The 14,777-nt window shown below is 30.9% G+C and overlaps 1 protein-coding gene across 7 annotated transcripts in view; it reads right to left on the reverse strand.

The window, feature by feature from the left end:
• Positions 1-14,777, reverse strand: part of LOC118183479 (GATA-binding factor 2-like) — a 550,695-nt gene that overhangs the window by 258,494 nt on the left and 277,424 nt on the right. The window lies entirely within an intron of this gene.

A 14,777-nucleotide genomic window follows, 5' to 3' on the forward strand; every position in this document is an offset into this window, starting at 1 on the left:
TATACTAAGTACTTTTTTTAATTTTCAAGATAAATGAAACTAATTTTCTTTTTAATCTTACTTGAAATTCTTATTCCTAATGCGTTATTGTTGTTCTGAATACCCTTTGAATGAAATGGACACGATACCAGTTTAAAAATCGTGCAAATATTAAATAAATACATTAAAGAGTACAAAATTCCATACCAATTTGAAGCATAAATAAAATGTATCATATGTATATAATGATGAATTTAAAATATGCGCTATGAATTTAAAATAAAAATGACTAGAAGATAAAAGAAACAAAGATCTCTAGTAACAAATAAAAGAAAGTTATACTTTAGTTATACTTCGGTGTATGGCAACTTCAAAAGAATGCTCCAAGGGCATTCTTTTGAATGCACGAAGTTGTGCTAGTATTTTGGTTTAGGATGGAATAGTTACATGTTTGCGCTTTCGAAAGTTTAGATAAAATTTGTTAACGTTTTCAGTGATGGTTTTTTTATCCAGAAGAACCTAATTTTTACTTTATTTCAATAAAGTGCGGAAAAATGAATTGCATCTCAGTATGGAATTAAAAGGCATGGAAAGTATAGAATTAAACTTTACTTACGTTATATTTGCTTTACTTTATATACTTTTGTTACCATAAATTTCTTTTAAGTATTCACATATTTTCATAATGTTAATTTTTAGATATACTGCAAGAAATTGTATTTGTATTTTTGTAAAATAAAGCGAAAATAAAACACGGTGCCCAATGTACTCGTAAGTGCAAAGGAATATTAGGAAAATATTGCACAGCATTTTCGTCTGGAGGTTTTTAATTCAGTTTATGAAGGGTTGCATCTAATTTCTTCAGTCAAATTTTCTCACAGAGAAAAGGATAAAAATTTGCAGATTATAGTAGAAAGAACATGCAATTTTGTGAATTAGAAATATGCTATAACTGCAAGGAAACTAAGGAAAAAATATCAAAGAACCAAAATATAGTCTGTTTTTAACAATTAATTTTTTATATGTTTTAACCCCCCCTCTTTTTTTTTTCCTTTTTTGTATCATGGTCAGATCTTCTAACTAATATTCGCAAATTATTTTACAATATAGCTTAGAAAATTTACAGGAATTGAAATAAGTTATTAAAATTGCATTAATTGTTAAAACAATTTTTTTAAAAACAATAGCAGTAAATAATTATACAACAAATATCCAACTCTTAATATTACCTGCAGAATCATTTCAGCTATCCTGGCTAAACGTCTGAAGGTTCCAGCAACATCAAGTGATGATGTCATTTTAAAAACATTTAAAAATATCTACGAATGTTTTAAAGCATTTAGAAGTACCTATGAGCTGCATTCATAGAAACATGCTGTAATCATTACTGTGATAATTGTAATCAGTATTTGATTAATTGTAATCAGTACTGTAGAAACATACTGTAATCTATATGTTTCTACAGAATTTATTGTAGTTTAATTTTTGATGCAAATCATAATGTATATGTAGGAAAATTATAAAGTATACATGGATATTTTTTGTTGCATAAAGAATTTTTGGGATGTACATAATAATTTGCATTTGAAACGGCTGTTTGGCGAGTGTAGTTCCGAGCAACGGTTTTGGATTTTTTAAGGCATCTACGAAAGTATTGCTCTTCCGAATGGTAAATAACTCAACCTAAACCCTAAGCTCTAAGGCTCTTACTGATGCATGCACAGCAAAAGGATTCAAATATTGAATTAGTCAAGTTTTTTTTTTTTTTTTTTTTTTTGGAAGGGGATAACCACTTACACATTGCTTTGCGGAAAATAACCACATAGGTCTTAACAGTTCCCTTTGTGTTTTTCCATCAATTACTTTATGGTCAGACAAGGAAACTCAATCTTGAGCGTGCTTCTGCAATCTTCAGAATTTTTAATGGAGAGTAAAAACTGTTAAGACCCTTACCCGCTATCTGATCAAGTCGTAAAATTTAATGCAACATAATGGCACTTCCACATAAAAATCTCGGAAGGAAAGATTCCCGTTAGGATTCTTAGCTTGCCAACCAAGCTGAAAGAAAAGGATCCCGTTAAGATCCTTGGTTTTCTAACATATCAAGTCGTAAAATTAAATGCAACACGATGGTATCTAAAAATAAAGATCTCAAATTTGGAAAGTTCGCAGTTTATCTTTTATTTAACAGCGAAAGAATCTTATCTTGTTTTGGTGGAGGAGTCCTTCACGCAAGGCTAGTACTGCTTGCAACCTGCGGGCCGTAGATTTTCAAGTACCTAAAAATAGATATCTAATTGTCGGTTGATGGGACGGTCGTTGAAACGAAGAAAGACAACGTAGCGTGAAAGGTGTACGTGGTTTGAGTGAAACGCGGTCTTTGGCACAACTTCCCAAGGGTCCCAGGGTTTAAGGGGGAATCGCAATCCTTCCACTTTTTTTTTTTTTTCTTTTTTTTCAATTAATATCTGTGAATTTTTTGACGCTCTACCGCTTGCGATTTCAACGGTAACCAAGTTACAGTGCTTTTACAAGCTCAAGATCAAGGACATCTGGCAGACCAGGCAACACAGAGCTAAAAATATGAGCTATCAGAAGCACGATCTTTGGGACTTTTAGGTTTATTCATAGAGCTTTTTTAAAAAATTTCTCACATATTAAACAATGAAGAATTTATATGTATGCATGTTCGTTTGTTTTTACTCGTATAAGGGGAAAACGTAGGAACCGACGGCTACCAGATCTTTGAAAGTGCATGTTCCTCCATTCTAACATGTGCACCGCGAAGCGCGAATTTTGGCTTCGAAATGATTTCTATTTATTTTATGCTTAGTGAGAACTTGATGAATTTTGATTAAAAAACTTAGGGATTCAAAAGTAATGCTTTGCTACTCGGCAAAGTTACATTTAACTGTAACACATTTATGTTTCAAATTCATTAAAGCGCTTAATGTTTAGAAGATATATGTTGGCACACACAAAGCGTAAGGTATTCGTCTTCTTAATTTAACCCTCCAGCTGGCAGGTCATATATATATGGCCTAATACCTTTAAATATGCTTGTTCTTGAAATATGTCCAAGAAATAAAAGCAGTATATTAAAAGAGATTCCAGGTATAACGTACTATGACTACTTTGGTCTTTTAATCAAGAAGATGCCTCATCCCTCACGATAGTATTGAGAAATTTAGGGTTTCGGAGCCAAACTCTTGGGCACTTGGAGGGCCTCAGTAAACAACTTAGAGGATTTAAAAGAAATGTGTTGCCACTGCTTAAAACAATATTTTTCTATCATCCAACAAAATTTTTCTATAAATCAGTAAAGTGTAAGATATTTATTTATTATTAGTCCAAAGGGGCTTTATCCCTGAGGGACTATTGTTTTCGTTTTGCGATTTTGCGTCGATTCGCTCTGAATGTCCCTTTCACTTTTCAAGCTGTTGCCACTAAATATTATCACCCTGTATTATATTTGAAGAAATTAAATAATGAATAACCTGCATAAATGTATGTATGTTTCTCGCACTAAACATCTCGGGATAAAACAACGGTACCTAGAGCCATCAAAATTTTCATAACGTAATCCTACTGCGAATATGGGCATCTGGAAGCCCAAATGGGAAATTTGGAAATTGTTTTATTATCGATTTTATACTTTATAAAACTTTAACGAACTTTTGATTCACAAACTCAAGGACAAGGATTTCAAAGCGAGCAATGGCAACGTTGTACAGAAAAAACATTTATATCTCCAGCGCGTGAGACTGTGTATCAGAAATTCTAAAGATAGGCTCAGTTTAAAATTATTTTGCGATATTGCTCTTCAGCTGAATTTTCATGGGTTAAGTGCGAAGAACATGATATTTAATAAACAAAGGTAAAAAAGAATGGTAAAAATGGTAATAGTAAAAAAAAAAAAAAAAAAAAAAACGCCCCTTCGGACGTAATTTAAAATCTGAAATCTTTCAGATTTATTTATTTGTTTATTTATTGATTGATTGACAAACCCAATGATTTGAACGCGAACACTGGCGTCACTGTACGGAATGAAACATTTTTATCTCCTTCGCGAGACTGTCTATCGGAAATTTTCACAATATGCCGTTTCTAAGTATTTTGTGATTTTGCTGCTGAATTTAATTTTATGTAGCATAAGCTCGAAGAACGTGATATTTAGTAAATAAAGTTAACACACAAAATGTTAATAACAAAAATACAAAAAAACAATTTGTAGGCTATCCGACAAAGAAAACTGAACATTGATACGATGAACTGAGAAAAAAATGCATGGCAACACTGCATCGGGAATGCTAAACATATGCTGCTACACTGCTTTTAATTCATTATTATTATTTTGCTGTTAACTGTATATGCTGTAAGTACGAAGAAAACGGAACTTAATATTAAAGCTAAAATGACAAATAAATAAATAAGTAAAAATAAAAATAATTTAACTGGAGTAGTAGATTGCGAGCTCAGCGAGAGAGTAAAAAGCTTTAACAAATCCTTTTAGAACACAGTAAAAAATCTGAAATCTTTCAGATATTTTTTTCCCTTTAACTTTCAGATTTACGAACTAACAAACTAAGTGGGATAAAAACAATAAACGTAGTTCTTCATCTTTATAATTTAGTTGACTGTATTCAAATTACACTAACAAAATTACACTAATTTCAAAATTTACAAAATTACACTAACAGCGCTCATTAAAATCGTTTACGTGTATATTTCTTTTTAACGACAACTGTTCGAGGTGGCTGCTAATTAAACGGCTAATTAAATAAATAAATACCTTTGCAAACGAAGCAGTTTGAACCATTTTAGAAACATCTTTGTTAGAGAAAAGATATACTCGTGCGTATGTCCCATTTAATGAAAAATGTAAGGACAAGGACACTGAAAACTAGGGATTGTCTAAGTATGAACCTAGTATTTTTAGTTTAATTTTACACATTCGAGTGCCGCGAAAATTGTCAGGAGAAGGGAGGGGGAGGAAAAAATAGAATGGCTTAAAAAGGAAAAATGGCTAGATGGTATTCCGAAGAGGCAATAAACTAGGAAGCTTTAGGTATTAAGTGCATTGTTTTAGCAATAATCTGAAATTATTGCATCCGATTTTTATGAAAGTTTATCTGCTTTATTTTTTTCTAGAGCATATACTAAAAGAAATTTGATTGTGCGAGTTCTTTTCCAGTAATATCCAACTTTTTTGTTATAACATTATGAATGTAATCGAAAGTCTTGCAACTATTCTTCAAACCTGTTTGAATATTTTTTTTTTCTTTGCAATACCTCTTAAATAATAAATACAAGCTGTTGAGAGAACCATATAGTTTATTACAGTGGCATTGTTTCTCAAGTAAATATCAGTGTTCTTCCTGTTTTCGTAAAATAATAAGGATTTATTTCAAATATTAATAATCTACCTCTAATGCTTATGAAATTATGAGTTTTGGGAAAAATTGCTCCAAACGTACCAGATACCTTCAATCTAATCTATAGTCCACTTATACTAATAAACATTCAAATATTTTAATGTTAGTAATCTCACAATAGTATTCAGCTCATAAACTCCATAATACATGCCATTCATTTGCGTATATGTATTCAGGAAAAGTAAATGACCATACACCGTTAACTGTTCCGCCCGATTTCTTTTCTGATTTATTACTAATTCAGACAGACAGAAAGATTTTCAGCTTTTCTGAAATGTATCCTTTTATTTTTACTATTTAATTACCTAAAACGGCTCCATAAAAAATAAAAAAATAAAATAAAAATAAAATTAAATGAGCTTAAGCAAAGGCATTAAATATTAAAACCAATGCAAACAAGCTCAGTTTAAAAGCCAGAATACAATTATATTTTGTAAAGCTCTTTATAAGCACTCATTTATGACATATAATTATTTAGGGTTGTTTTTAGGACAATCGTTTCCTTCTAAATATTTATAACCTTTTTTTTTTTTTTTTTTTCTTTTACAAGCTGCCTGGACAACCAGCTTCCATGAGTCCAGCTGCTTAATTTCACGGGATTAGCTAATGGTTAATAATAATAGAAATAAGATAATTGCTTTTTTAATTTCTTGTACGAAGTAAAGGAAGTATTATAACCGCGATAATTTTCAGGTATCATACTTCAATGAAAATATTCATTTAGACTGCTCTCGAAACCATATGAACGAATTTTTTGCGTGACATTTGTACGTCCGCATAGAATAAAGGGCTGTTTCTTCGAAAACGGATTGTAAAATAGATTTAAAATGGATTCAGAAGAGATTTTTGTTTCGTGACGTCTGTACGTATATACGTACGTCCGTATGTATGTATCTCGCCTAACTCAAAAACAAGTATACGTAGAACGTTGAAATTTCGTATATGGGATTGTTATAACATCCCTGCTAAAAATGCCCTATGGAAACCAGTAAAACGTTTTATGGGTACCCATAAAATTTTATGGGTTTCTATTGACTTTTACTGGTTTCTGTTGGTCACTGTGGGTTTTTCTTACTCGTTTCAAAATGACCCATAGAAACCAGTAAAACTTTCTACTGGTACCTATAGAATTTTTGTTGGTCTCTACTGACTTTTACTAGTTTCTATTGATCTCTGTGGGTTTTTCTTACTGGTATCAATTGACACCCCATACAACCAACATCAATATCAGAACTTTCTACTGGTTTGTATTGGTTTATATTGAATTTTACTGGTTTTCTTACTGGTATCAATTTAATAATAAATCTTCTGTCGGTTTATATGGGTTTATGCTAATTTTCTATCTGACGTTAATAGACTTCTTGTAAACAATAAAATTAATAGAATGAAAATATGATCTCTTTAAGACCATCAGAGTAACCTGGAAACGTAGGTGGTCGTTTTAGAGAGGGCTTTTACTAAATATGCTTATTTATTTGATTAATTTTTTTTTCGGAAACAATAACAGTAATCATATACACCACACACAACGAGGTCTCTCTAAAGCGACCAGCCGCAAATAAAAATTCATCTTTGCAAGTGGTCGCCTTAGAGAGGTGATGATTAATATTAATATATACTCACCTTCTCAGAAATAAGCCTATCTTTTAGAGGTGGTCGTCTTAGGGAGGTTGCATCTACGAAATGAATCTCTCTAAAGCGACGAGTCACACTTGCAGAATTTTCTTTGTGAATGGTCGCCTAACAGAGGGAATGTTCAATACCAGATATACTTATGTTTTCAGAAATACTGGTCTCTTTGAGAGTCGGTCGTTTTAGGGAGGTGGTTTTTGCTACGATTTAGTTCTCTGAGTACACACATATAAGCGCTTACATTTCTAATATTACAAATAAACACCGGTATCAACCAACATCTCTTTAGCGCGACCAAGTTCATTCACAATCGCAAAACTAAATTCTCCGTGTTAACGCTGACGTGAGGAAAAAAATTCCCCCTCCTTCCTCTACTCTCAGAAGTTTCTCAAACAAGCAATATGGCGCTGTTCTAGTTATTGTTGTGCGATGGTTATGTTATTTTCTTTGTGGATGTAGTAATGCAATATATAATTTACTATGATTTACTGTATTATAAATTTTACTATGTTTTACTGTTTAGAAATTAGTAATAAATAATAAAATACAAGCACTGACTATGAATAGGAAGGCAAATACCACTAAAGCCATGTTACGTGTAGACGTGTCTAATGTTTGAGAGAACTTTGCGGATAGCTGATTAGTTGTGAAATGGAGTATCTGTGCGTGAAATTAATTTTCTATCTTTACTTTTATCCTGAAAAGCAGTGCTTAAAGACTGAAAAGTGATAATTTGGTTCAGTGTGTTTAGATCAGATGCACAAATATAATTTTTGCATTCTACTGAAACTGTATTTTTGAAATTTTGTTTTTTGATTACAGTTTAGAAATACTTTTTAAAGCTTGTTTATGTAGATGCTTTATCATTTGAATATTATGTTCTAATAAATTTCAACATACCTTACTTAAAAATGATCTTGCATGATTCAATTTTCAATTTTTCGACTAATGTGATGTGGCCGAGCAAAAAGAATGTTTTTTTATGTCTTAAAAAATCTACTAATTTATTTCGCGAGCAAAAAAGGTAAGTTTTATTTATGAAGTAAACATTGAAATATTTAATGTGTTTATTACTTATTGAATGGGGTAGACAAAACGTACAAGCTTAAAGAATCTTTTTTCCATTACTAAAATTATGTGAAAATTTAGATGATCATAGTAGCTTACATTGTTTTTTCTTTTTGGTCTATTTTTCTTTACAAGTATGAGACGAACCACATTTTTACATTAAATATTTTGTGTTATTTTGTTAAAACACATATAATCATTTTTATGTATACTTTAATTTTCATTATTATTAGTTTGATGAAGAAAATTTCAAATGTGTTTTTCATAAATTTCTTTTAAAATCGAAATAGATTTGTGAATAAGATTTATGTAATTTATGTCTTGGGAGTATAAAAAGTGAATTATTTATTTGAAAAAAATTATATTAAGTGAAACCTAATATAGTGGTTATTTTCTTAAATGACCACCTCTGACACTGACACATTTGTCAGGAACATAATTAAATAACAGTATTTAAAATCACTCAAGATTTAGTTTTGTCAGGCTACAGGAAACTGGCATTATCTAGAATTGTGGAGTTGATTGTTTTAGGAAAGTTTCACTGTGTAATCAATTGATTTAGGTGTAGTAATTTTTACGTGGGTATGAATTTTGCAGAAGTAATTGAAAGTTTTTACAAGAAAATTAAAACCAAAGCTTTTCGGGTCATGAGTCTTGTAAGGGCACTGTTTTAGCATTGCTTTCAAATATAGTTAGAGTAATATTTAAACATTATTTTCTTTCATTAGTTATACTGCGGAAATGGTAGTTACAATTTTCTGCACTAAATATATTTGTTTGTATAGATATTAACGTAAATAAAACTTTTTGTAAACAAATGTAACTGTATGTGCTATATCCGCTTAATTGCAATGACAGTAATTTTAACTGCATTTGTATAAGGCTGTAGAGAAAATTTATTTATATTGCTAAATACTGCACTATATAAATTTCATTTGGCTTTGTAAATACAGGAAATGTTCAACATTAGGTATTTTTATATTATATAATCTACTGTCAAAAACAATAGCTACCTTTTCAATACTTTAAATTTTACTATTTAGAATTTTTATGGTTCAAAATAATATTGCTATACACTTTCTAAAGTATTCTTTCTATAATAGGAATCTAAATAGCTTATACCTAAAACACTGACTCAAATTTATTCCAATAATGCATCACTTTAACTAAATTTATGTTCCTTTGAGATAATATATGAAAAACCTTTTGTAATAATAAAATTATTAATATATATATATATAGGTAAATGGTATTTTTTCTATAGGAATTTAGTTTCATTAATTATTTAATAAATAGATACTTATAATTATGTGTGTATGAGTATATTCATACTTATTCAGAGAGATAAAGTTTTTACAGTACGAAAGTTAATCTTTTTTACATCAAGAACTACATATAGTATAAATACCCATAATACCCATTATATTATAGATTTTATTTATATAAAATCTGTGGAAGATTATATAGCTCTAAAAGTGAGATACGGAATAAAATATTATACCCTATGACATATTTCCTTAATTCCCGAACTGTGCGTTGAGAATGGTTATTTGTTGAGACTTGTAAATTTAAAGTTCATTTTGTTACAATATAATTTATTGTATTTTGAGTATTATTAAGTTTATTATATTTTATTTTCATGTTTCATTTATCTTCTGAGAGATACAGGTAACATTCAAATAAGGGGGTCGACACAGTGTTTGTATATTATTATTTCTTCACTACATTATATTCTAGGATTCATTCTTCTACGCAAAACATCTATGTGTATATGCGTATTATAATCAGCTGCAGGATGTTGCTATCAGTGGTAAGTGAGCTTTAAGGAGATAGCAAGTATGCTAAATTTAAACTCTATATTAAGTTTCTAATTTGTAAGTCCCTTATTCTTTTTGCTTGCTTGTTAATAGTGTTTCTCTTCCTGAAAATTAGGGTTTCTTCTAGTTTTGTTTTTAAATTTGGTTTAGTGCATTCTAGGTAACTTAAAATTTAAGCGGATGCTAGAAAGTACCATCCCTTGGCAATATATTTCTCATTAGGTATCAAATTGTTAAACAAGCTGATATGATTAAATACCATTGTTTAATTTCCCAATTAAAGAACTGAAATACAAATATATGCAGTGAGATACAGTACTATATGTATATATTTATAATCAAATCAATAATATATATACAGTCAAAATCATGAATGGCAACCATCAAATGATATGTATGTGTGTGTGTAATAGATTTTTTTAGTCGAATACAAGCAGCTGAATCCGTAATGAACAGCAAGAATTTTGATGGCTTAGAGACGTTGAAACTCCAATCCACAATAAATAAAAAATTTGGCAGCCGAGGTAGATTCAATTCAACTTTTCTTTCAGCAAATATGTTGCAGCCACAAACAAGTTGGCACATTATTTATGCCTATTCCAAAAATTTACATTTTTGATATATTTGTAGTAAGAAACAAGGAGCAGACAGACTGCAATTCAGCTAGGCCAAAGCGTAGAAAGCAAATGCGTTATGTTAAGGGTGAAATCTTAATTCAGATTGAGTTAATTTTGGTTCTCGATGCATTTTTATTTGGTAATTAATACTGCTGTAAAATTACTATTGGCTGTTTGAGTTTTAGTTCCTTTTACAGCATCAAGTTATGTACATGAATTAATCTCGCAATGATGCAGTCCAGAGAGATTACTATTTTTAGAATAGAGAAGGAAAATTAATTTTATGCTGCTAATTTAATCTTTTACATATTTTTTATTTTTCTTACATATATATATGTACATATATCATTCGATGGTTGTGAATCATGACTTATTATGACATGATTATTATCTTTGTATTAATTTTATTTTCAAAATTATATAAAGCGAGTTTAAAATTTTGTAAAGAGAATTTATACAAATATTTTGTAATATGTTTATAGATATTGACATCTATTGAGAAGGACAAGGGCTTGTAGGCTTCTAGATATTTTTAAAATTTTATTTAAAATTACTCTACATGCTTTCTCCGCCATTTAGTTCTGTACATTTCATCAGTGCTAATTATGTACTTCTGTTGGTTTATGTTTTTACGGAAATTTGATCTACAGTTCTATTTTTGTGTATTGTTTTTTATAGGGATTCTGTATATAGATACCCGTTCTATGTACGATTCTATGTATGGATACTCCGCTATGGTATAATTCAATGGGTTTTTGTCTACTGTTTTGTGCAGCGATTTGTCCAAGAGGTACCTTTATTGGTCTATGGATTTTTTTGTAGTGGTTTTTACAGGGATTTGGCCTATGGGTGCCTATATAGGAGTACGTGTTTTTATCTACTGGTTTTTACGAAGCAATGGTTTTTACAAGATTTTAATGGAGATTTGGCCTATGGATATGCATTAAAGTTCTGATTTCTGGCTATGGGTTTTTACTGGAATTTCGTTTATAGTGCCTACAGTTCTACAGGTTTCTACAGAGATTTGGCCTACTCATATCCGTACAATCGTACAGGTTTCTGTTTATGGGTTTTTACGGGTATTTGGCCTTTGGATTCCCATACAGCTGTGCAGGTTTCTTTCTATGGGTTTTTATGGTATATGGCCTACTGTACGGGTTTCTTTTATAGGTTTTTACAGGGATCTGGCCTACTGGTACCCGTACAGCTGTACGGGTTTCTTTCTATGGGTTTTTAGGAAGATTTGGTCTACGGGTACCCGTACGGTTGTACGGGTTTCTGTCTGTAGGTTTTTATGGGGATTTGGCCTACGGGTACCCGCAGTTCTGTACGGGTACCCGTAGGCCAATTCCCCGTAAAAAATTTTTTTATGGTTTTCTACGGGGCATTTTTAGCAGGGATCTAGTTGTGCAATTCTCTTTTTCGTTGCAATAGGCCGCCGCAAACGTGTCTATAAACTCACATTCTTACCCAGCTTCATAATTTCTTTTTTCCCCTTATATGTTGGTAAATTGTTCATTTTCGCTTTAAAATTAATTGAATTATGCTGTTCTTATCTTCCGGATAAGGTTTTTATGTCTGTAATTAATCTGCATGCAATAGTTATAGAATTATCAACAATTTAAAGGTTAACTTGTGCTAGGCCTAACTAGGCCACATTTATTTACATTTTAAACTGTTAGGAGAGTAGTGACTTAAACCAGTTTGTGCACTAACGTCATTATCTTTTTTTATTTTGTGCACCGAAAATTTTGTCTTTATACCCGCTGGCCGAATTGCTTGTTTTGGCATAAAAACTCTAATTGAAAAAACTGCTTTTTTAACTGTTGGTGTTTTAAGTTTTAATGTATTTTTCAATTTTTAATGAAGATTGAGTTTTTATTTATTTTTGTCTTGCCGTGATGGTGGAAACTGAATGGAATGAGAAAAAATAAAAATGTTTCTTTTCTTCCGTATAGCGTTGCCATTGCTCACTTTGAAATTGTTCAGTTTGTTAATCGAAAATTCGTTGAAGTGTTACAAAATATGAAATCGATAATAAAACAAATTTGAAATTCAAATTAGGGCTTCCACTTGTCCATATTCTATGGAAGATTACGTTATTCAAATTTTGATGTACCGTTGTTTTATCACAATGCGAGAAACATACATACATTCATACAGATTCTTCGTTATTTAATTTCTTTAAATATAATAAGAATTCGAAAAGTGAAATAACGCTTATCGTGAATCGGGGCAAAATGCCAAAATGAAATTAATAGTCCTTCTGGGCAAATTGGCCCTTTGGACTAAAAACTCGATGTGAATGTAAATCAATTACTAGTAGAAATTTAATTTCTTTTTTTTTACTGAAAAGGCAAGTCTTTTAAAATGTGCTATCAATACTTCTTGAAATTCCATAAGTGGCGGGGGGGCGGGGAGGAGAAGCAGTTAGCTATTTTACGAGAACACGAACAAATATTATTTGCAATAAACATAAGTTTTTAATACGTGAGATAAATCTGAAGTTTAGATTAACTTAATTAAACATAACGTTAATATATTAAACTTAGCGTTAATTTGATTCAGGAGTAATCTCTTAAATAACAGGATTGCTTTCTCGCATTTCTAAACTCTGCTTTATTCTAGTATGTGCAGTATTACATAGAAACTAGTCATTTTAGCTAACTGCATAAAAATTCCTTTAGAAAATGGCCTTTTCCGTATATAAAGTATAAATTTTATTGCGACCTTTAAGTGTATTTCAGTAGTGATGGTAGCTTTTCATCGGCGATTTTTCTTTATCTGAAACTTACATCACATATTTAAATGCAAACTCTACTTATGAAAACGTCAAATAAAGCGATAGAATTTCAAAAACCGATTTATCAGCTTCTTCCTTTACAATTTTAACAAATAATTAAATTGAATAAATAAATAAATAAAAATTTTTTAAAAATCTGAAAGGTTTCAGATTTTCAATTACGTGCAAAGGAGCGTGTTTTTTTTTTTTTTTAACACTTTGTGTGTTACCTTTATTTATTAAATATCATGTCCTACGTTCTCAAAACATAAAATTAATTTCAAGAGCAATATCGCAAAATAATTTTAAAATAAGCATATCTTTAGAATTTCCGATACAGAGTCTCGCGCGCTGGAGATAATTTCCCCCTCCCCCGGTACAGCGTTGCCGTTGCTCGCTTTGAAATCGGTTAGTTTGTTAATCGAAAATTCGTTGAAGTGTTACAAAATATGAAATGAATAATAAAACAAATTTCAAATTTAAATTAGGGCTTCCTCCCACATACCCATATTTTATGGAAGATTACGTTATTCAAATTTTAAAGGCTTTAGGTATGTTTGTTGGATCACAGTGCGAGAAACATGTATACATTCATGCAGATTCTTCATTATTTAATTTCTCTAAATATTATACAGGAGTATAATATTTGGTGGCAACATTTTGAAAAGTGACACAACACTTATCGTGAATCGACGCAAAATGCCAAAACGAAATTAATAGTCCTTCTGGACAAACTGCCTCTTTGGACTAATAAATAAGTAGAAATTAAAGAAAAGTAAAAACTGCAACTTATGCCAGATTAGTGTATAAAATAAATAACATCGAATTTGTTTGACAGTCACAGATACATAGCGTGCACAGGAATACATGAAAGTACACGGTGTTTACTAACAAACTCTTATCGTAATAAACATTTAAGATATACGGAATATCTAGATAATCAAGGGAGATTTGTACCAGAATTTAAATCTTGATTTTTCCTGTAAGCGACAGATATATTGTAATGGACATTCCCTTTACAAAACAATTTCATTGTGAGCTAGTGCACGAGTTTTAATAAAATTTTTCTCAAGTTGACCAAATACGTACACGGTTATTTAAAAAAAATTTACATCTACTGAGACAATTTTTAACCATTTACTCAATTTCAGTCAGGTAATAGTTAATCGTTCATGAATCGTGACTAATACCAACGCTTACAATTACTCAAACAGTTATGAATAATTTATTTCACGTATTTTTTACACCAGGCATTGGTACATCGGACCTGAGGGGAATGTTTGCAACAGTCTGCCAGCGCCATTGGCTACATACCAATGACGTCACTGCTAAAGTTCCAAGAGACTTTTTTTTTTTTTTTTAAATCTGGCGTCCCCATCTGCGACATGATGGAGGCGGGGCTCTCCGAAAATCCGTCCATCCTGCCACAAGCCAGAACTTCAACGCT

Source organism: Stegodyphus dumicola, chromosome 3 (assembly GCF_044657685.1).
Source record: "Stegodyphus dumicola isolate Sdum_Otavi_A_Nest chromosome 3, ASM4465768v1".
NCBI lineage: Eukaryota > Metazoa > Arthropoda > Arachnida > Araneae > Eresidae > Stegodyphus > Stegodyphus dumicola.